The sequence below is a fragment of the Acomys minous genome, assembly GCF_964271855.1.
Source record: "Acomys minous genome assembly, chromosome: 4".
NCBI classification, from domain to species: domain Eukaryota; kingdom Metazoa; phylum Chordata; class Mammalia; order Rodentia; family Muridae; genus Acomys; species Acomys minous.
In genome coordinates this window covers 37,874,769-37,898,839 of record NC_140486.1, presented here as the reverse complement: position 1 = coordinate 37,898,839, position 24,071 = coordinate 37,874,769, and positions in this window count along the sequence as shown.

Sequence of the window (24,071 nt, the reverse complement as noted above, 5' to 3'; positions counted from 1 at the left end):
CACAGTGCTCATCTATATAAATGAGAGCGGATAAACTAAAAACACAGTAACTCAAAATTCCAATTGTATTATTGATCCTAAAAAACTCATTGGCTACATTCAAATATGAAAGCAGCAAAGGTGAAGTAGATCTTAAAAATAAACAGGGGTAAAAGTTAAAGATCATCACAAAAAGTGACTTCATCATGAAGTAAATTATTCCTTTAGTCCTTTCAGAAAAAAAAAATTTTGAGCATTGGTGGTGGCTTTTACTGGCTTAGTTGCCAATACACTGAAAATTCCTGACGATCTTATTTTGTGTGATCGTCATGCGCCCTAGATTAACAGTAAGTATTCCTTTTAAATTACTAGTGGTCATGCCCCTGTTTACTGTTGAGTGTTTGATTTCTCCTTATCTCCTTCCTGATACTGACAAGTGATACTTTTGTGTGAGGCATGTAGATGATTTATGAAAGAGGGATATGCTGGAAGATGGAGGAGTTTTCAGAATCCTTATTACAATGTTTCACCCACTGCACTTCCCTGCATCAAATCTGCTTGCCCTTTGCAAGTTATGGAGTGTTGTTTCCTGCTTTCTGCCTAGCATATGCAACAGTTTTCTCTTTATGAAAAAATTTTGGTTCACCCTGGTCTGACTCTCATCACTTTCTTCTTTACATGCATACATGCAATGCTTTTTAGAGCTATACTTTCTAAACATGTCATCTTTAAGTAAAAAATTAGTCAAGTTAAACTATACCCACAGCCATAATTATATGATTCCCAGACTCTTTAAGCATTTTCTTCAACAGTGGGTTCTATAGGAGCTAAACCTTATGGGTATGATTATACACTCTAAAGGTTGCACAGGAGGGCTGGAGTTCTCTGTGGGGAATATTTCTCTGTGTATAAATCTATGATCCTTTATGATGACAGCCAAAAGCACCATCTTATTGGTAGAAAAAAATAGATGAGGCTATCCATGTGTCAAAAAGATAGCCGCATCTATTCTCCTATCAATAAGAGATAGGAGAAAAGTAAATAAAATTAAATTTGTGTTGTATATAAGATCTGTAATTGCTGCTCAGCCTATCACAATGCATTCTTCCTGGCAGTTTTGAAGTGTGGTGATAAATGTGTTGAGCTCATGGAAGTTTACTCAGATGTCTTTCAAGTTTGAAAGTAACACAGCTAGGAATTACAGTCTATATGCCATCCTAGAAGCCTTGTTGGCATTTTAGTCACCAGAGTTTTGACTTTAGCTCCAAGTGCTTCCCCTCGTGCTTTCTTCACGATGTAGGAGTACTAGACAAACAGCCTATAGTGTCACCAGGGAGATGCAGACATGCCACTTTGAAAGTACTCAGTACTCTGAATACTTAGAAAAAGTAGATTGAAGGGTCCACCTCTCATCACATTATTTTTCTTCTCATTCTCCACCTTTCTGACCCACCCCTCTGTTTTTTATTTTTTTGTTTTTTGGTTTTGTTGTTGTTGTTGTTGTTCGTTTGTTTTTTGTTTTTCTTACAGTTTCAGAGAATATAAAATATTCTGGTCCTCGGTGGGATGGCAATTAGTCTCTAATAACAAAAATGTTGGTCAACAAGGGCTTATCTCTTCCCTGTGCTGTTACATACTTATCAGCAAAGGGCGAATGGTCTTAACAGTCTGAAAGGATCAAAGCAGAAGCTGGTGTTTTGAAAAGCAATACCTGCCTGCCTTCTCCATGGCACTCTAAGCTCTCATCAAGAAAAAGTAAATAAAAACACCAACCCAAATATCTATGTTTTCAGAAACTGTCAGTCCACTTATGTCTGAGGTGCAGGTCAGTTAGCCCAAGATGTCACCACCTCAACTGCAGGGGAACTAAAGGGAACCAGTGAGATTTGGGCCACATCACAGCTCTGCATTATTCCTGAACACACCCAGGCAGGTGTACACATCAAGATTTACACTAAGGATCTATGCTCTACTGTGTATGTCACATAGTCATGCTATACCTCAATATATTCCTTATCACGTAGAAAATATCATTACCACAGAGATCAAATATAATAAAATCAATAAAAATAATATATTTTGAGGCAGAGCATCACGTATCCCACATGGCAATTATATAGGGGAAGAAGAGAACTCTTGAGTCTCCTACCATCACTTTCCAAATGATGAAATTCCATGTATGTATCATAGTTTTTATAGGGATTTTTATTTGTTTATTGTTCTAGAGGGAAGTGTGAGCACCAGAGTTAGTCAGAGGATAATTTGTGCCAAACTTCCATTCTTAGGCCATACAGTTCTAGGGAATAAATTCAGACTGTCAGGCTTGGTGACAAGCATCTTCACCCACTGAGCCATCTTATTGGCACCATAGTTAATATTTTTAGTGTACCTCACAGCTATTTTGTAATTTTCAAGTAAAAATCCTTTAATCAATTATTTCTTCTGTGGGAATTTCTAGAATCAGTAATATTGCTCAAAGGCCAATTTTATGACAAATACAAAAAGGTAAATTTCAAGCCTCCTGAAATATAGTTCTCATTCCTCATCAGAGAAGTTTATTTTTGCAACAAATGGAAACTATTATGCAGAGGAGGACTGGTTGTGGTGGCCAACCTAAAATGATACATCTAAAACACAGCCCCTACCTGTAAGGTTCAGGGACATTGTGGAAGAGGGTGGGCAAAAAGATTGTAAGACAGCGGACCAGGACATCTGCTGTGAGATAGTCTCTTCTATTAAAGAAATAATCTAAAAAGAGGACAAAAAGTGTCAAGAAAGGGGTAAATCATGGAAGGAGTCACGAAAGAAGTAGCGGTGAATAAGAACAAACCTTGTCACATGAAACTCTTGAAAATGAATTAAATATAATACTTAAAAATTTTTAATGTGGCTGAATATTCAATACCAACAAGATCAGAAGGTTTTGTCCACACCCTCAAATCTCCAGATCAAGGTAAGCCTTTGAGACATTGCCTTCAAGCAGTCAATACAAAAATACAAAGAGTCTGCCAGCATCACCCTTAGGATGATGCATGATCTGGGACCAATGATGTATGTATCCTTCCTCAACCTCCTTAATAAACAGGAGATGACAAAAATGTAGACAGTAATCAGCGCTCACTCCTCTGGCTGTGAACTTAGGCATTGCTTTTCTAGGTACACACTCATGCGGCTAAATGGAGTCTAAGGAAGAAAATCTCTGAAACTTTGGAAACACTGTATGTAACAATTCCCAGAAATTATATCCTAATGTCACATACCTAAGCATTTATTTGATGAATATCATAAGGGGAGCAGAGTTGTGAGACTTCAAAACCAGAAAACAGCCTTAGAATTCTACTTTAGTGGAGCTGAACAGGTTGTCAAAACACTACAAATCTCAAGCTCTCTATCAATTAATGATGATATTATTAGCTACTTCATAGGCAGTCCTATTTAATAGCACTAAGAATATACAAGATTAACAAAGAGTTCAGTGTACACATTTAACTAATTGGTACCCATTCATTTACATACAACCCAGAGGATAGAGAAAACATAGTCATAATTGATATGCAAAATTGCCCATAAATCAACTTGAAATTATATTCAGGATGCACATATTTCAAGAGACAATAGGAAGGTAGACATGTGAGACAGTGTGTGTGTGTGTGTGTGTGTGTGTGTGTGTGTGTGTGTGTGTGATGCAAATACACATGTGAATATACTTTTATGCCTTAAAGTATATTTCCTCAAAATGATGGACAGTATATAAATTCCTCATGGGTCAGAAAAGGAACCAAAGATACATATCTTCTGAAGGACTCTCCTGGGGAAAACGGAGGCATGCTACTGACAACACGCAGCCCTGCTTGACATTTCTGTATAATTCAAAGGAAGCCACGGTCCATGTTAGAACACTTGGGCTTTTTTGTAGTAAATCGTTTGGCAATAGCCACCTACATTCTGATGCATGAAGCTGCTGTGCCAAAATGGCATGCTGATATTTTGCAATCACTGAACCAAAAAGGTTATTCTCAGCTAGTTGGGCTCAGGGAATCTGAGGAGAGTGTAAAGTAATAAAATCAAGACTCTGCCAACAAAATTACCCCCTTACTCCCTGCCATTAAGATAGTTCTGCTTTACTCTGCAGGACATAAAGAGGATTGAGTTGAATAAATCCTATTATTTATTACAACCACCATTTACAACAGAAATAGTTTCTTGCCCACCTGCCTAGGAAAATGGGAAAATTATGAGATCATAGCTTATGGTCATAGAAACATCAGTTTCCTGTGAACCCTGAACAGCATATTTAAAAGGTGAAGGATGATGGAGACTTGGAAGTTGATAGAACAAAATATTATAGCTCAAAGTTTCTAGTATTTATATTGAAAGTCATACAAAGATGGACATTAGTAGCAATGTGGGCTGCACACATGGAAAGTCTAGCTACAGATGCCTCACTAAAAATATAACTCAAAATGAGAAGTGGTTTTTCACAATTCACTGACAAAGTATAAATTTCTAACATTTGCACGAAGCCATTAAAAATTAGAATAAATGTAGTCCTTTCAAATACCATGACCAAATACTTCATTCCTATTCAATCATTTATATCCAATGATGTTTAAATGTAAGTATATATGTATATATGTCTGCTGATAGCTAAATGCAACTGTAATTTTGTTGATAAAGGAAAATTATATGCTGCAATATCATATAATATGAAGGAGCCATATTTCCTGTCATATTTGAAATGCTATAGCTATAATTTCCCCTTATACTGTTGTGGTTGTTCTGACCCCAAATTTCAAGTAAGAAAAATAAAATAACTGCTTTTTAAAGAATGTGGCACAAACATTTTAAGAACTCTATAAAGAGGAATGCCCTCTAGTTGGCTTTCAAGTTCAAAATTGCCACAGGAACATAAATAACATATATATGAAACAGTAATTTAGACTGTAGATAGCCAATGGCCTCACCCTTCCTGCTCTAGTGGTAAACATCAACTGCGACTTAGAAACAGCTTTTACTTCTAGAAGGACAAGCAGCCAAGGATTCTCATTCACATTGGGACATAGAACTGACTCACATTTCAACAAGATCCAAGTGCAATGGCCCAAGGATTTGAGCCTGTGCTCTTGTTCCAGATCTCTGGTGAATATTTATTTTGCTTTGACCAGTGATTTAATTCTATAAAACCAAATGTAAACATCTTCCCACATTAAAATACAAGCCAGATAATGTAAGAACATTTTGGAAACAGCAACCACCACCACCACCACCACCACCACCACCACCACCACCACCACAACAACAACAACAACAAAAATGTAGGGTTTTTTTTTTTCTGGAAAAAAAGCAAAAGAAAATTTAAAAATCTATTATGGAATGTGAAGTTTCCCTTACTATCTTTTTCACTACAAGAAACAAACTTCACATATTGTGATAGTTACCTGTGAGTACATAATTATTGTGTTCATCTTCGTTCTGAACATAAATTAGATCTTAACATACATATTATGGGACAACTCTTATTATGCTGTGTAAAGTTATGCTCATAGTAAGGACTTAAGTCATTCTGAGTTATACACCAGGGATAGAGAGTTATGTTACTTATGTTTCTTGAGACTTTCAACAGTATCTGAGTTAATGTTTGCCTGGATATTTGTCCATGGTCATATCCGTATGCGAGTGCAGATGTGTACACACTATTTTCCTATAGTAGAACTTTCAAGATTGGCTTGTGGAGGATCCAAATATGGATTTTTTGCAGCTTAAATAGATTCTTTCCACATATCCAGAAAATAATGTACTGATTTTCAGAGTGAGTGTTTCTTTCTTGGCACATTTCTCTACATTAGACAGAGTTTTCGGCACATGGTTTGCATGCTAGTTTTTTTTTTTTAAGGACCAGTGGAATAAAATCATTAGTATGAAGTGAACAAAAATGTATTCAAACAGTTATCAAGTGTGTATAGGCACATGAATATTTGTTTTTATAAACATATTAAATGCCTCAGATTCAAAGCACCCCACTCAATTCTATTTACCACACAAGACACAAACTTCTCATGCTTTAATAACTTGTATTTAATTACCTATAAATCTATGGCTTCTGAACAGAAATGACTGTCATATGGCCCTCAGTGGCATCTTCAATAACATATGTCTTTGAAGTCCTGAGATCAACTGATTATACTTTTTGTTGGAGCTTTAGCTCCACCCAAATCAGTTACTACACATCGTGATGGCTATTCCTGGCCGTCAACATGGCTACATCTAGAGGTAACTATAACTCAAAAATAGAGGGCACATTTGTGACAAATTTCTGCTTAACTGGAACTGGGAAAGATTGATTTCTAATCAGAATCTTTGAAGTAGAAAGATATATCTTTCATTCAGGTCTGTAATCCAGATCTAATCTGGGTCACACCTTCTGCTGGAAGCCTATATAAGGACAAGGGAGACGGAAGCACTCTATTTGTCTGTGTATACCCACCTAGCTACCTTATACCCACCCATCCATGTGTTTTTACTGGCATGAGAGCCTACTTCTTTAGGGTCCCAGAGTACACTGAAGAAAAGGCATCCAGCCTCAGAGACATAGAAACTACTGGATTCTTGGACTTTCCCATTTATAGGCAGCCATTGTTGAATTAGGTGGGCCATAGCCTGTAAGGCATTCTAATAAATCGTGTGTGTGTGTGTGTGTGTGTGTGTGTGTGTGTGTGTGTATTCATTTCTCTCTGTTACTATAGAGAACCATGACTAATACAAACCTCTAAATTCTTTTTTATTTAATTAATTCATTCAGGTTTCAACTCAATTGTTATCCCATCACTTGTATCCTGTTCCTCCCTCTCTCCTGCTTTCACCCTGTTCCCCTCCCCTAGATCTATGACCGAGGGGGACCTCCTCCCCAACTCTATGGTCATAGGCTATCATATCTCATCTTGGTAGCCTGCTTATTCTGTCTTTGAGTGCAACCAGGCCTCCCCACTAAGGGGAGGTGGTCAAATATGGGGCGCCAGAATTCCTGTCAGAGTCAGCCCCCGCTCTCCACATAACTGTGGAGAATGTCCTGTCCATTGGCTAGATCAGAGTAGGGGTTCGATGTTTACTACTTGTATAGTCCTTAGTGTAATAGTTTGAGCAGATCCTCCTGGGCCCTGATACACCCATTACGATGTTCTTCTTCTAGGTTTCTAGGACTCTCTGAATCCTTCTATTTCCCCATATACTATATTTCTCTTACCTAAAGTCCCAGGAGGATGTCTTAACATCTATCCCAATCTCTTGGTAAGTGAAGACTTTCATGGGACATACTTTTTGGGCTAGTGACCAATTATAAGTGAGTATATACCATGTGAGTCTTTCTGCTTCTGCGTTAACTCACTCAGTATGATCATTTCTAGTCCCATCCATTTTTTTAAATGTAAGTTTTCTGTTTGGACTAAGAAATCAGCTTTTCTACTCACCATGTATTCCTTAGAATCACCTTCGTTTTAGAAACATCATGATAAAGAGAAGGGAAGTTAATGAATGTTCATATTATTAGTTTGTAATAGCACTAACTTTGAATTTGGAGAAACTGAAAAGAGGAAACTGTAGATAGAATAGTTGCTTGCCATTTTCTATAGAGGATACTTTTGATGCTTTTTCTCTCAGACAGAAAATTATACTTTTGTTTTTATAATTTGTCAGAAGAGAAGGTACCACACAGAAAAGTTTAAGACTACGTATAGTACACAAAGAAATTGATTGATTTCAAACAAATAATAGTTTATTATTCTGGCTTTTGGGAGGTCACTATTTCCCTTTAAGGCTTTTTAGTGGACAGAAATAGCTTCATAGTGCTAAATATAGATCTTGGCCTCAGATTCCCATGAGAGAGCAATATAACGGTGTCAAAACTATTAACTCGATGGACAAAACAACTTGAAGATTCAAAACCTAACAGCCAAGGTCATGAAGAGCAAGAGAACAAGGCAATGAAGTGTCTTAAATTCAAGTAAATATCGCAGAGGCAGAGGTCATGAAGTCTCTGAGACTAGAGACAGATAAGTGGCAGAAATGTGGCAGATAAATGGGGAAAGAACTAACATATATTGATTTTTTTCAAGATATACCAGGCACTATGGCAACATCTTTTAGACAGCTCTTATTTTTCTTAATCCTCTCAACAGCCTCCAACAGTCATTTATACTGTTATTTATAGAAAAGGAACTAAGGCTCTGAGGCCCTTAGTGGAGTTCCAGAGGGTTACCTACCTGCTCAAAGTCAAGGTTAGAGTAACAAAGAGGATGCTCTTTAAGCCATGCCCCATTACAGTCCAGGGCAAAGGCCCAAATCAGAGTCATCACTCTAAAAATAGAAAAGGAACCTGTCTCTAGGGTAAGTTTCTGAAAGTCATAGTGAGAAGAGGAGATGATAGATGGTTCCCTCGTAAGCATTAATTTTAGTCTTACAATTTTTCTAAATAACATTCCAGACCTCGTCCACATATCTCGCCTGGGTTTTATTACAATGAAAGTCTCAACAACCCGCTCAGCCCTCTGAAAGCCAGTGTCATAAACCGTAGTTTTATCAAATAGCTCACGTAGCTTTTAAATGCGCAAATGCTTTAGAAATCAAGATTTAAAACCTCAAAGTTAATAGTAACCTCATAAACCTTTCTATCTTGTAGAATCTGGCATTTAAAATTCACTGGCTAGATATCTATTTCCTTCCAGTTTCTGAATAATTGGAAATAATTATGACACAAGGGTACAGCTCATCTCTTCCTTCATTGGCAAATTAAATAGGAGCAGAAGAAAAGGAATATATATGTATTTTGAAACATTTCAAAGAATCATCAAATAAATATGTCAGAATTTATTAAACATTAACGAAAATGTTGCGTATATGAAAACAAGTTAAAAGCATAGGAATAAGAGCAGGTTATATGGTTTTCCAGGTAAAGGTGCTTTCCGCTATGCCAGGCAACCTGGGTTCACCCTGGGGACCCAGAGAGTAGGAAAAAACTGAGCCCTGGAAATTGTCCTCTGACCTTTATATGCCTACCATGTTGTATCTACAGACACACAGTTACAAACATGTGCAAACACACAGACACAGATACACACACACACACACACACACACACACACACACACACACACACACATGTAAGTAATAAATAATAAAAAACATTTAAATTTTTGGGTGAGTACTTAAAGGCAGTTGTCCTATTAACAGTCCTCCTGTGCTCCAAAAACTAATCACTATCACTCTAATTTTTCTCATCTCAAATTATATTGTGTTGTGTATAACTTCTGGGTCCAATATTCAGGTCAAAGGACATTTGCAACCTTTCAATAAGTTGTGTGGCCAGCCACGTGAATGCAGTTAATATTTTATTTTCAGTGTGTTTCTAGCACTACTCAAATTGTTTAAATGAGTCACGTGGTTTACTTCTGTTATGGTTCTGTGAGATGTAATATTATCAACATGCACAGTTTAGAAGAAATACCTGGGCTTAGGAGAGATTAAAAGAAAAAAAAGTGCCCAGGTTTAAGCATCCTTAAGTAGTAGAGCTAGAACCTCATCTTAGTAATTGCCTTGGGACCCAAATACTAACTACAGTGTTCTCAGTAATTCTAGGGATAAATGTCAAGGTATCTAGTATCCAAGCAGTATAAATTTCTCCAATGACAATATTTAATCCTGTGAGGAAAATACATTTAAATTTCGAATTTTAAAATGCATATATCCAAGATGTTCTTTCTCTACAGGAACTTCCATGGCATAGTATGAAACTAAGGTTGACCTTCCTCAGCTCAGGATTCAGAACTTGTCACTTATATGATAGGGCACAAAGTTGGTTTTGAGAAAGCTCAAGTTTTTTAATTAATATTTTATTAATTTATTCATATTACCTCTCAATTGTTAGCCCATCCCTTGTATCCTCCCATTCCTCCCTCCCTCCAACTTCCCCCCTACTCCCCTCCCCTATGTCTGTGATTGAGGGGGACCTCTTCCCCTTGCATATGCTCATAGGATATCGAGTCTCTTCTTGGTGACCTCTTATCCTTCCTCCGAGTGCCACCAGGCCTCCCCATCAAGGGGACATGGTCAAAAATGGGGCCCTAGAGTTTATATGAAAGTCAGACCTCACTCACCACTCAACGGTAGAAAATGTGCTGTCCATCGGCTAGGTCTGGGTAGGGGTTCGAAGTTTACTGCCTATATTTTCCTTGCCTGGTGCCATAGACCCCAGATCCTCCCGTCCTAATGTTCTTCTTGTAGGTTTCCAGGAACCTCTGGATCCTTCAATTTCCCCATTCTCCCAGGCTTCTCTCACCTAGAGGCCCAATAGGATGTCCTCTTCTCTGACCCACTTTCCTGGTAAGTAAAGACCCAGTTATTCCACTCCTTGGGATATACCCAGAAAATGCTCTATCACACAACACGGACATATGCTTAGCCATGTTCATAGCGGTCTAATTCATAATAGCCAGATCATGGAAACAGCCTAAGAGTCCCTCAGTCGAAGAATGGATAAAGAAACTGTGGTACATTTACATTATGGAATACTATTCAGCTATTAAAACAAGGAATTCCAGAAATTTGTGGACAAATGCATTGGACTAGAAATTATCATAATGAGTCAGTTCACCCAGAAGCAAAAAGAGACAAATGTTATATACTCACTTATATTGAGACACTAGCCCAAGGGGCACGTCCCATGAAAGATTTTACTTATCAAGTTTGTAAGAAGACAAAAGATAGCTTGAAGAGGAAGAGCTTTCCATGTAGCTTAATTAACATGCTCATCGATTATTTGAAAGTTGAAAATTTGCATTTGTATATTTCGGCAAGATAAATTGAGCTCAAGCCCAAGTGTAGTCGAGTGTAAGCTCGGTCACAATACTGCTGTAGGCACATCTTGTTATTCTCACACTGCATGTGATAGATGAGAAATAGGCACTATCTCAAGCGCCTTTTGTCTAATCTGCAGAGAAATTCTGTGATCCACAGCATCAATACTGGAACAAAAACCCAGAGGCACCATGCAGCATACTGAACCTAGGAACAGAAACACTTCAAGATTACAAGTTCTTTATAGAGAATGGCAGCTTTTCTCTTACATTTAAAATAAAGAACTGGGAGGCAGAGGCAAGAGGATTTCTGCTATTTTGAGCCAGCCAGGTCTACAAAAGCAAGTCCAAGATAGACAAGGCTACACAGAGAAACCCTGTATCGAAAAACAAAACAAAGCAAGAAAAGAAGAGAGGTAAGAAAAAAGAAAGAAAGAAAAGAAGCTAATATTCTACAAGTAAAATAATTGATAGTAATGGTCCTACAAAATACTGCAGAATCAGAGAACAGAACAAGACTTAATAGATTATTGAATCCTTTCTCTTTAATTAGATAGAGTTTCATATGATTTCAGGGTCTACATTTCAAATATGGCTTCTTTGCATCACTCTTTTACTCAAAAACAGAATAATTTTCAAAATGATTATCAACAGATATCTGGTAGTTACAATCTCAGATGTATATTAAATATACTGTTATTAACTATGGAAAATGTTGCCCGGAAATGGCTGTTTATGGAAAGCTAATTTATTCTTCCCAATAATGCTTTAACTTCAATTAAGCAGTGAACTTAATCCCCAGAGAACCATACGTTTCCAGGACACATTCCTCGATTGCACAGAAAGTACTTTGGACCTTCTTCTGTTCCTAAAACTAACCCAACACCGTTTTTTAACTTTAACAATATCTTTCCAGGTATTTTGTGTCTACATAATTTAGAATGGAGTGTATTTCTTTATCCCATGAATGAATAAAGCTAACTGATTTTACTGTTTTCTTTATGATTTACAGCCCATCAAAGAAACCTGGATAAGTATCTTCACTTAGAGGATGTACTAGGGTAGGCTACCATGAGATAGATGACTATGTTCCTGCCAGGCAAGAGGCTCACAGAACTGAAGAGTTCAAAGGACCAATTTTATTTATCACAGTAAAGAAGTGAGAGGGTTGAGCTTTTAAGGACAAGTCTTTCTTCAAAGTCTAGAGCTAAATGTAAACTCAGTACTACTTCATCTCTAGAGAAGTCCAGTTAATTGTAATTTCTGGAGGATTATTGTGGCATTTGAATCAGAATGGCCTTCACAAGCTCATATATTTGAACTCTTGGTCCAGAGTTAGTTGATCTGTTTTGAAAGGATGAGAAGGTGTGGCATCTTAAGAGGAGATGAGTCCCTGAAGGCAGGGTATGAGGTTTCAAAAGCCCAGGCATTATCATTAACTCTCTTTTCCTCTGCTACATGCCTGTGGATCAGATTTAAGCTCACAGGGACTGTTCTAGTAACCTGTCTCTCTCTTCCTGCCTGCCTGCCTGCCTGTTACCATGTTTCCTGCCATGCTGGTGGTAGATTCTAAGCCTCTGGAACTGTAAACCCCAAAAAGAATCCTTTGTTTCATAAGTTTCCTTCACCATGGTCTTTTGTCACAGTGATTGAAAAGTAAGTAAGACAATTACTTTTGAATTTTTCTTCTCAGTTCACATTTCACTGGCCTAGACCTCTAAGCAACCAAACAGGTATAAGAAAAATTTCTACAAAGCCATGAAGGAGTAAGCATAACCCTTGACCTAGCATCTTCTATGTCAGTCAGTGACTTGAGGAAAAAATAGATCTGATGGTGCACAGGCCATCCAGTAAGCCAATTAAAGGCATGTGTTTAAGCTATTCAGAATCTTGGGTACCCTCTTCCCTCTTCTATCTCCAGCACCTGATAGCCTACCTAGCTGGCTCTCAACAGAACTTTGAACAAATACTTAAGTGACCGTTAAAGAAAGATGCAATGACAATTCCATGTCAAAAAGAAAGAAATTATACAGCAAATTTGTTTATTTTTCTTTAAAAATGAAGTATATGTTTATTGTTATAGTAAAACAATCGCTGAAAATTGAAAATTTTAGCCAATTGTAAGTTTTGTTTGAACTAGGAAAGAATTTAAGTTTTTATTAATGCTACTCAGATTTATAAGTATGCATATATATAATAAAGTATAAATATATACCTGTTTTGTTTCTTTTTCTCTTTCTCTTTGGCTGGATTTTTAAAGGAATAATTAGATATTTTGATTTTCCATTCTCACAGACAACTGTGCTGTAATTAACAGATCACTTCAAATGGTATTTACATTGAGCAACATGTACCAACTTTGCCATATGTTTCATATCCTTGTCAATTTGTTCATGTGGCATTTTATCTGCAGGCAACAGCTTTGTCCCTCATGGCTGGAGTCACACACTATAAAAACAAACACAATGAGAAGTAGATAAAAACTTTGCAGTCTGCTCACCTATGCTGAAGATGACATCTTGCATCAAGATTCTAGGGAATGAACTCCAAAATAACCAACAAAATGGGTCCTTTTAAATCTCATTCCTTGGCCTCTGAATCCAAGGCACAGGGACACTTGTGAATGATAGCTGGAAGAAATGTTTGCATGTGTGGTATACACGTGTGAACTCTTACCAGCATGAGCATGCCTGTACTCTGTGAGAGAACCACACCCCACACCAAACATATAGTAGTGATTATATTTAGTTTGAATGAATAGTGAGTAGAGATATTTAGCTCTTCATTTTCTCCTCATTGGTTATATTTCTTTCTGGTCTATGATCATTTCAAGAATTAATATTAAAATAAATTAATAAATTAATATTAAAATAAAGTCAAAATTCCAAGGTCTACCATAATCTTGTGCTAGGTTTGAAACTAGACTTTCCTAAATGAGTGGAAGTTTTATATGAAAAAAGTCTTAATTTTTTAATGAACATAAAAGCATTACTTATATGTATCCTATGTCTTCCATTGAGAAGGATGCAAGTTTACAAATTAATGTAATGAGACTTTACACTTACACTGCTCCAGCAGCTCATGATGAAAAGGAAGGAATACTTAGCCCTTGTAGGTTCCTGTCTTGTCAAGTCAGTGCAGGAATTACCCTTCTAGCTGGAAGGCTTTAGTATCGATGCAATATAAGATTATCTGAGTATGTGCCTTATTGTCATAGTCTGTCCCAAAATTATGGTCATAGAATACTTTCCTTTAAAGAACTCTTGAAAAATATTTATATGAACAAGTCATGTGTGTCTGGGTAATGCTACTTCCAGAAGTCATTTCTTTAGCATTCAACATCCAAATGTCAAAGATGGAGTACCTCTTTTGAGTTGTTGGTCCAGAAAGGACCAGAGGCCTCCATACTAATATGGGCTCTTTTTACAACTTCTGATAGCCCACCAGAATTAGGTGGCGTGTTCATATTATTGAGGATACCACAAACTACTTTTGACTTCAGTTCCCTCTTCTATCTCCAGCACCTGATAGCCTACCTAGCTGGCTCTCAACAGAACTTTGAACAAATACTTAAGTGACCATTAAAGAAAGCTGCGATAACAATTCCATGTCAAAAACAAAGAAATTGTTTGTTTCCTCTGGGCCCACATACACTGCACTCACATGCACATATCAAGACAAAGACACCTCTGTACAAATAAAAAAAATATGGTAAAATACAATGAAGTGATTTGATTTCATAAAATGTGATCTCTGAATTTTCCTGCTTATCTTTCATTTCAAAGAATGTTTTACATCGAAGTAAATCATCTAGCACACAACTTTCTATATTTTGAAAAATATTTCTCTTGCATATGTCTAAAAGACACATTTGATTTTGATAAGAATCTGCATGTATATTTTTTACAGTAAAAGTTAAGCTTCTTCTATACACAAGAACTATTTAGGATGTCAACTAGTTTATTATGGCATAGTATGTAATTAAGAACAAATGAGTCTTAAGAATCAGTGTGTGTGTGTATGTACATATATATTTACACATGTGAGACTGTGTGTATTTCCTTTATGAACACAGCTTATTTATCAAGGGTAAAGACATAGTCAGAACACAGATATAATTAAATGGCATTCAAAATCATCAATCCAGTTCAGTCATAAAGCTAATTTTCTATACCATAGAAACTGTGATAAGAGTAAGTTCATGACACTTATTTTATTTCTTTTCCTGTACTACGATAAAATGCCCAAGCGAAAGCAACCTCAGTAGTAAAAGGTTTATTTTCCCTTATACTTCCCTGGGACAGCAAATCACACTGGGGAAGTCACAGTGGCAGGAGATTGAGGGATGCTCATGTCACACCCATAATCAGGAATAGACAGCAACGGATACAAAGCTGCTAGAACTCAGTCCACCTTCTGCGTTCTTCCCACAATTAAGATATCCCTCCCCATGTCCACTAACATAATCAAAACAAGTGCTCAAAGGCTTGCCCAGAGACTGATCTCCCAGGAGATTTTAGTTTCTGTTAGGTTGATAATTAACAATAACCATGACAACGTCAGCTATTATCAACTTGACACCTGATCACATTACTTTTATGTTATCAGCTTCCCAACCCTTGTTTCCAAAGTTTCATGCCTATGCATTAAGGTAAAAATGTATGCATTCTAATTTTTTTCATTAATTTAGTTGTTTAATCAATTTACAGCCTGGTTCCTGTTCCTTCTCTCTTTTCCTCCCAGTCCCACATTCACACACTCCTTCCTCATCACTCCTTCCTCTTCTCAGAGAAGGGGAGCCCCTAAGGGGGTACCAACGCCCATAGGGACTAAGGGTAGCTTTTCCCTATGAGGCCAGACAAGGCAACCCATATAGGGGAAAGGTATCCAGAGGCAGGCAACAGAGTCAGAGACAGTCTTTATTCCAGTTGTTAGAGGACCCACATGACACCAAGTTGCACATCTGCTACATATGGGTAGGGGGCCTAGGTCCAACCCATGCATGCTCTATGGTTGGTAGTTCAGTCTCTATAAGACCCCATGAGCCCAGGTTAGTTTACTCTGTAGGTCTTCTTGTGCTGTCCTTGACCTCTTTTGCTCCTTCAATCCTGCCTCCCACTCTTGCACAAGACTCCCCAAGCTCAGGCTATTGTTTGCCTGTGGGTCTCTACACCTGTTTCTATCAGCTGCTGTATGAAGCCTCTCAGAAGACAGTTATGCTAGGCTCCTGTCTGCAATCATATCAGAGTATCACAAATAGTGTCAGGGTTTGCCTCATTTCCATGGGGCTGGTCTTAAGTTGGGCAGTCATTGGTTGGCTTTACCCTCAATCTCTGTCATACAATTTGCAAGCAAATGGATGGAACTAAAATACATTATCCTAAGTGAGGTAACCCAGACTCAGAAATCCAGGCATGATGTGTACTCACTTATAAGTACATATTAGCCATAAAGTACAGGATAGCCATGCTACAATCCACAGACCCAAAGAAACTAAGTAACAAGGACGACTGAAGAGAGGATGTTTGAATCTCACTCAGAAGGGGAAATAAAATAAACATCTGAAGTAGATGGAGGGAGGGAACTGAGTGGGAAAGGGGTAGAGAACAAGACTGGAATGGGGTTCAGATTTGGGAAGAGTGGGAGTGGGGAGAGTGGGAGAGAGAATGGAAGTTGTTTGGGGGCATTGCTGAGATGGAGAACACCTGGGAATCTAAGGGGGAGCCTCTAGGTGAGACTCCTGGCAGTGGGGTACATGGAGCCTGAACGAGCCACCTCCTATAGCCAGGTGGAACTTCCAGTGGAGAAAGGGAGACACCCACCCACCCATAAAACCTTCGACCCAAAACTTGTTCTGCTTATGAGAAGCATAGGGATAAAGGCGGAGCATTCCAGTTTCTAAAGTCTTCCTGCCTTTACGTTTTTCATAGCTTCAGAAGTCCCAAATCTCTTAACTGTTAGTGATTTAAAATTTGAAAACAAACAAATGGAAAACATGTGCATATTTGCAACACACAATGCTACAGAATAAATGTTATTTTAAAAGAGAAGACTTGGGGCATAGCAAGACACAGTCACACAAAAGTACAACCAAAATATACCAGGGAAACACCAAATCCTTCAGTGCAATGTTTGCATGTGGGCCTGATAATGTAATGTTCTGAGCTCTAAAAGACTACAGTGTCCCCACTCTTCCATCTCTGCCACCTGCTGCACACTCGTAGGACGGACCCACTCCATGTCCACAGCACTCCTTGACAGGCATCAAGACTAAAGGACTAGTTTTCCTAGCATCATGGGAATTTGTTGCAAATAAAGTTTTGCCTTCAGAACTGGATAGAGTGGCTTCTCAGGCAGGTTCTCTGTAAGGGAATCCAACTGTGCCACACATTGCTTGGCCTCTATGACCTCCACCTCCCTCAATTCTGCATCTTTCATCCTTTCAAGACCAATTCCACATGAAGGATGCTGCAGCACTCTGCCATCAGCTAAGAGGAACCTGCTCTCCTCTCCCAGATCACAGCTACATCAGATTTTGTATGCTGATCACCGAAAGATATTTTCCTAGTCAGTTGCTTTGGAGGAGCCGGGAATCTGCTCAACCCAAGATTCCATCCTTTAAATGAAGTTGGATTGTTCATGAGACGGGCGTCTCCACAGTATGCTTTTCGCATTTTCTCACTAAAGCACAGGAGGTTTTTGCGACTGCTCCCATTGTACCAGCCTGAATATCATCCTGCCTTGACATTTGCACTGCCAAACAAGTTAATGACGTATAAATTCAATTTCCCTCAATTCATAAAACATTGAAAAAATGTCATATGAATGGCCCGTTGCTCAATGCTTGCTACACCCACCGTCCCCTGCTGGACTTCTCTTAGCATTGTCGTCTCCCAGGGTCCCTCCGGAACAGCCATTAAGCTCTGTTTTCAGCATTCAAAGACTTTTCTGGCACAGTCTTCCCAACTCCTTACCATTTCCCCAAGAATCCAGTCCAAATGCTTGAGAACCATAGGGTCAGGCTTATCACAGTAGCAGTTCTATTTCCTGGTACCAACTTTCTCTTAGTTTCTTTCCCTTTCCATGACAAGAGCATCTTAAGGTTGAAAAGAGATGTTTTGATTCACAGTCTTAGTCCAGCATAGTGGGAAAGTCACAGGGGCAGAAGCTGGAGAGAATGATTCACATTATATATGTTATTTGTCCTTTGTTCCTAACTGGATGTGATGTGACCAGCTACTTTAAGCCGATGCTGCTTTTACTTTCTGATCATAATGCCATTTAACTCGAACTTTAGCCAAAATAAACCCATTTGCCCCTTAAGTTTCTAACAACCAGAGAAGAGGTTAAGACAGCACTCTAACATGCCATCCAATGTTGTTTTACTAAGTGTTTAATGAAGTACCAGGCAAGCAGAATAACCTAGCAACCTGTTAGCTTGATGTAGTTGGCCTTTAAGAGACTGGTTTTAGTTCTGTAGAAAGGACATCTTAGTAATTAACACTGAAGCCGGGCGTGGTGGTGCATGCCTGTAATTCCAGTACTCAGGAGGCAGGGACAGGAGGATCTCTGTGAGTTCGCCACGAGCCTGGTCTACATAGGGAGTCTAGGACAGCCAAGGACAGCCAAGCCTACACAAAGAAACACTGCCCCAAGGAAAAAAAAAGTAACTAACCCTGAGGTAGTTAATCTTCATTGCCACATTGATGAAGTCAAAATCAGCACAAGGACACAGTTTGTATCCATAAGAGTGTTTTATGAGAAGTGTATGTGAATAGAGAGGATCCACCCAGAATGTGGGAAGCACTAAGAAACAAGCTTTGGTCCTGGGCAAGGAAAAGAAATCAGAAACTAGAAAGTAAACTGAGCAGCAACACTCACCTCTTCCTGCTTCCTGACTACTGAGCAGCTGCCCCATGACTCTACCAGCATACCTCCCTCACCACGATGGACTGTAGTCTCAAACCAGATGCTAAAATAAACCCTTTCTTACGTTGCTCTTGTCAGCCATTTTGTCCCACATACAAAAAAGGCAACTAATAGAAAGGTCTTGTTCCAATAATCTTGTTGGGAGTCCCTGGTCATCTAGGCATCTAGGCGAGAGGTGGGGCGCTGCATTCTGTGTTCTGTAAAGTAGGTTCAAATAACGAAATCAGGGCGGATAAAGGCCGGTGGTCTGAGAAACGCTCTCTAACTCTTCAGCTCAATAATGCTAAAATCCTGTCATTCTTGGGGAGAACCACACTCATGACAAATAATCGCCAGATGAAATACAAAAAGAAAACAAACGTCTCTGGCAGGGTGGAGTCTAAATAATGGTCTCTCATTATCAACACTTCAGTCACAAGGTCACAGGTCTCAGAGAAACTGGCCAGGGAGTTTTGCAACTCTCCCAGGAAGCTCAGCCTTTCTGACATCCAGAAAACTCTATTGTATGCCTTATAAATACAACTGTCTCTGGAATTCTTTATAAGCTTTTTATATAACTGGAATAAAACAAAGTCCTCCCAAAATGCATTGTATCAGTGTAAATTTAACTTGCTTGCTAAAGCAGCTTCCAAGGAGAATATATTCTCCATTATCCTTATACGTACTGACACTACTTAATGATCTCAATGCAACATTGCTAGTTCTATAGGATGGCTTGAGGTAACAACACTATAAAATAGGATCCATTTGAACATATATATCCTCAGAAACATTATGCTAAATTATTTGAGGATTATCACTTGAAATAAAAGTTAGGCTTCTGCTAAATTCATTTCGCTCTGTCTCCACAGGGTTTGTTTCTTTTATGCATATGTAATTTATCTTTTTATATTCTTCATTCCATTGATTATTTTTCATATTGGATTTATTAGGAGAGAGGAACAAAGAGCATTATGGGTTCAGTATAAATATTATCACACCAGACAGCCAACATTGAAGTCTCCTTCCAAACCAGTAACCAGATGTGAGAATAAAAGGGAGCCATCTATTCAGTCCACAGGCTTAATCATCATTGGTCACTGCTTGAAGTTTACAAAATGCCTGCTCAGTCACAACATTCAAAACATCCCCACTTCTATTTTAAATCCTACTTTTAATCTTTTATCAGTGTTTCAGTTTTTTCTTGTTCATTAAGCAACATTTTCCAAGACCATTTCCATGTAATTTATACCTCATTTAACATTATCATCACTTGAAATTGCCTGAGAACATGGTTAGTTCCAAAGATTGTCCACAAAAATAATGCTGCATTTCACTGATCAGTTCAGGGCACAGGACAGCTTAAAGAAACAGGAATTGTAAGCAACCTGACCTACAGAATCCTGCATATTGAAAAGTAAGTATGCCCATGACAGGTCAGAATTCTCCCACCAGACTGTCTACATTGTGAATCCGTGTGAAAATACTTTCTTATCAGCAGAATAAGAAACAGAAATGCTCACCCACCTCAGTCTTCTGACAGGCCTCTGCATGCTTCCCCACCATTAGGCTGCCTTGAAACACTTTCCAAAGTAGCTGGTAGTTATTGGGTGGTTGGAGAATTTCTTTCACATTGTTCATATCAGGTTATCTATAGTTGTAATTATGTCCATTTTTGCTTAAAAATTTAAGTTGTTATGGCAGGATAATTCTTTTGTCTAGGCAAATTAAGAGAAGGTAAATTACGTAGTTAACAAAATTGGAGGTTAGATATTAGCACTATGGTCAGTGAAAAGTTACAAATGGAAATAACAGAGAAATGTTCAATTGTGTGCAAGGGAAGAAATTATACAGAGTGTCACTGAGTCTTTTCTAGTTGAGATTTCAGAATTTATGATGATTAGAAAAATAGACTGAGAGGAAAGGATGGAGTGAAGAGGACAGAAAGTAGTTTTCAAGGTTTTGTTGAGAGTAAGCCTGTGTTTAATCGAATCACTTGGCGCCTTCCGAGCTGTGTGTCCACTCTCTGCACATCTTTTCTTCACTTGCTCTACTCTCGCTGGTACCTTGACTTTCTCATTGGTGAACGTGAGCATAACATTATAGTCACACAATAGTTTTTAACTTTGGCCTCAACTCTGCCTAATCAGAAATTCTTAGTTGTATTTCAGCTCAGATCCATATATAATTATCATCAAGAACCAGGCTGTTTGTCTGAGTATGAGCTAAGAAGGATCCCATTCATCATCCTATTCAATAGCATCAGCAACATCAGCAGTGCCCATTGCCTCCCTCTTCCTTCTCCATCTGTAATATGCTTCATATTCTGTTCTTGAAGATAATGTATGCGTTTCATTCAATTCCTTTTACATATGCTAATGTCTGCATATGTAATGTTAGATTTCTGCAACAATGAAATATTTAAAGTAACTGGTTTTTGGGGGGGTTAGTTAAAAACAGAAGAGAATATCATCTAAAAGAATTGGCATATTTACCACAGAATTAACTGGAAAATTGGGACTTATTATATAAAATTAATGTCAGGTTTCATAATAAAGGACACCCTCTGAAGACATAGCCTTACTTTCAGTTTCCCTTTTGACTTATCAATCGTGACTTTTTAAATAGTTTTAATGAATTTTGTCATTGGCAGGTTTTGTTTCAAGATTTTTAAAAAGATTTTTTTAAAGATTTTTTTTAGATTTATTTATTTTTAAAAGATTTATTTATTTATTATTAAGAATACAGTGCTGCGTGCATGTACACCTGCATGCCAAAAGAGGGCACCTGATCACATTATATATGGTTGTGAGCCACCATGTGGTGCCTGGGACCTCTGGAAAAGCACTTCGTTCTCTTAACCTCTGAGCCATTCCTCTAGCCTCTTGTTTGAAACTCTTAAATGAGAGTTCACATGCTCCTTTTCTTAGAGCACAATAACAAAGTAGTTTAAGTTAATTTATATTTTATTTAGGTTAATATATATTTGTAAAGAAATGCCACAGGCTATTGTGAAGTGGTTGTCGACTTACTAATCCTCATGCTTCAGAGTTGCTTTCAGTGACAGCCTTGTCATGAGAGTCTTACTCTTCACAACTCCAGACAAATGCGTGTCTGCTAAAGTCATTTTTGGCACAGAGGCCTTCCTTTTTTTTCCCCCCTGTTCCGATTGATTATGCCCATTTCTTGTTATAATAGAGCTTTAAACCAACACATTACTAGAAATACAAACGCACAAAAAAAGATTTCCATTGGTCTTGACAGTATCTGTAGTTAATATATTGACCTGTAACATTGATGCACTGTAGAAGCCACTTAGAAATTCATTAGACATCCACCTGGGGTCACAGACTTTGGCTAAATCTCTTTAGAGGCTAATCTAGTGGCCACGCTCAGGAATTACTCTGAATTACTCAGAAGTATTATACTGACAAATACAAGGTAGAACTTTATAGTATATTCATTCATAATAGCTAAGAGCAACCAAGACATCACTCAACCAATGGATAAAAATATGCCACATATATACATTGGAACACTATAATAACAATAAATGAATTGCTAAGCTACAAACCTTAAAGAGGAGTCCTAAATGCTATTGCTAAGAAAAGAGGGCAATCTGAAGACTATCATAAAATTTCAAGCATATGACTGTTTAGATAATAAAAACTAGAGAGATAATAAGGCCATCAATTGTAACCAGAGGTTGGACATTATTAGGACAATGAAAACATTACTTTTAGTATACTGCAATAATATATATAATTATACATATATGAAAATGCAGAGTCTGAAAAACTCAGAAGAAACTCTAATAAAAACTCTCAAATTTATTAAAGTTAATGAGATATCAGTTGAAATAAAGGAATTTCTGATACAAGAGGCTATTTAAGGGTTAAACATAGGTGTATATGGGACATTTTGCAATTTCTGACAAAGATTTTGAAAAAAACTTAATTAAGCTACCCAAAATAAATTCCATTATTTATTTTAAAATAAGAGGTAATAATGAATGGTGAATAGAAGATTTGACAGATTAAAAAAAGACTGAAAACATCTCTCAACACTTTTCTGAGAGTCTCAAATTTTAAAGGAAAATGTACAGTGATATGTAACTAATATGAGTAATTTTCAAACAATTCTGGTAAAGCCAATTAAATATAACTATTTCTTTATTAGAAAGCAGAAAATCTGAAATATTATTTTGAGCATATTAACAGCTTTGGAGTGCAAAAACTAGCAATTATCATAATTGCTAGAACACTGAAATGTGTTTGCTTATTTGCTGTGAATAGAAACTGATAGACTTTTCTCCTCTTTCGAACTATAGAAAAATTAGTAATCAAGGACAATTTCCAGTGAAAATGTGCAAATATCATTTAGTAATAAAATTAAGGCTAAATACAAATGCATTTTACATCAAAATGGGGCACTGATTTCAAACAGAAGACTAAATAAATAAATCTAAAAAGAAGTTCTAGCTCTATCCCAGAGAGAATTTAGTCTCCCACATAGGCATGAGTCTTTTGAAAGGAAGTACATTCACATAAACATATGCAAGATTACAAAAATTTTAGTTAAATGGATGGAAATGACATCTTTAGCAAAGGCTATGAAGCTAAAAAGGCCAGGGTACACCCAAGAAATCCACAGTTAGTTTTGGCGGACAGCTTCTTACTATGACTATTCAAATCTTAAACTTAAAAGAAGGAGAAGAGAGGTGAGAGACAGACACTGAGAAAGATGATAGACAGCCTTGTCTTTTACCAAGAAAGAGATGCAAAAGCCCATGAAAAACAGGAATTATAATTTCTCTGAATATTGAAAAAAATACTTCAGAGTTTATTTAAGGAAAGAATTTCAAAAACGTTGAGTCAAGAGAAAAAGTACCAAGTAACACATGAGAAATTCTCAGAAAAGATACTAAGAAAAAACTTATAAAAGAGAATATAAAATGTGTTTTGTTAACCCAAAGGTGGAAGGAATAGAAGTAGAAAAGGAAACAAAATCAGACAGAGCCATGCTTACTTCCCTAAGGTAAGACCCTACCCCAAGCCCATGGCAGTATTCAGACTTCTAAGTGTCTGCAGTAAAGACCTCCCAACTCTATGAATGTCTCTGTGCTCCAAAGCTGATCATTTGCATAATGGGGTCTATTTCTCATAACCCATTTGCACCTCAACATTGAGTCGCCCTAAGACTAAATTTCAGGCAGCACACAGGTGATGAAAAATCTGCCAAGCCGGGGCAACAGCAAATAGAGATAAACAAAGAAGAACAGTTATCCACATGGAGAGTCATACACCAAACAACCTGAGTTCAGATGCAGAGGTAGAGCAA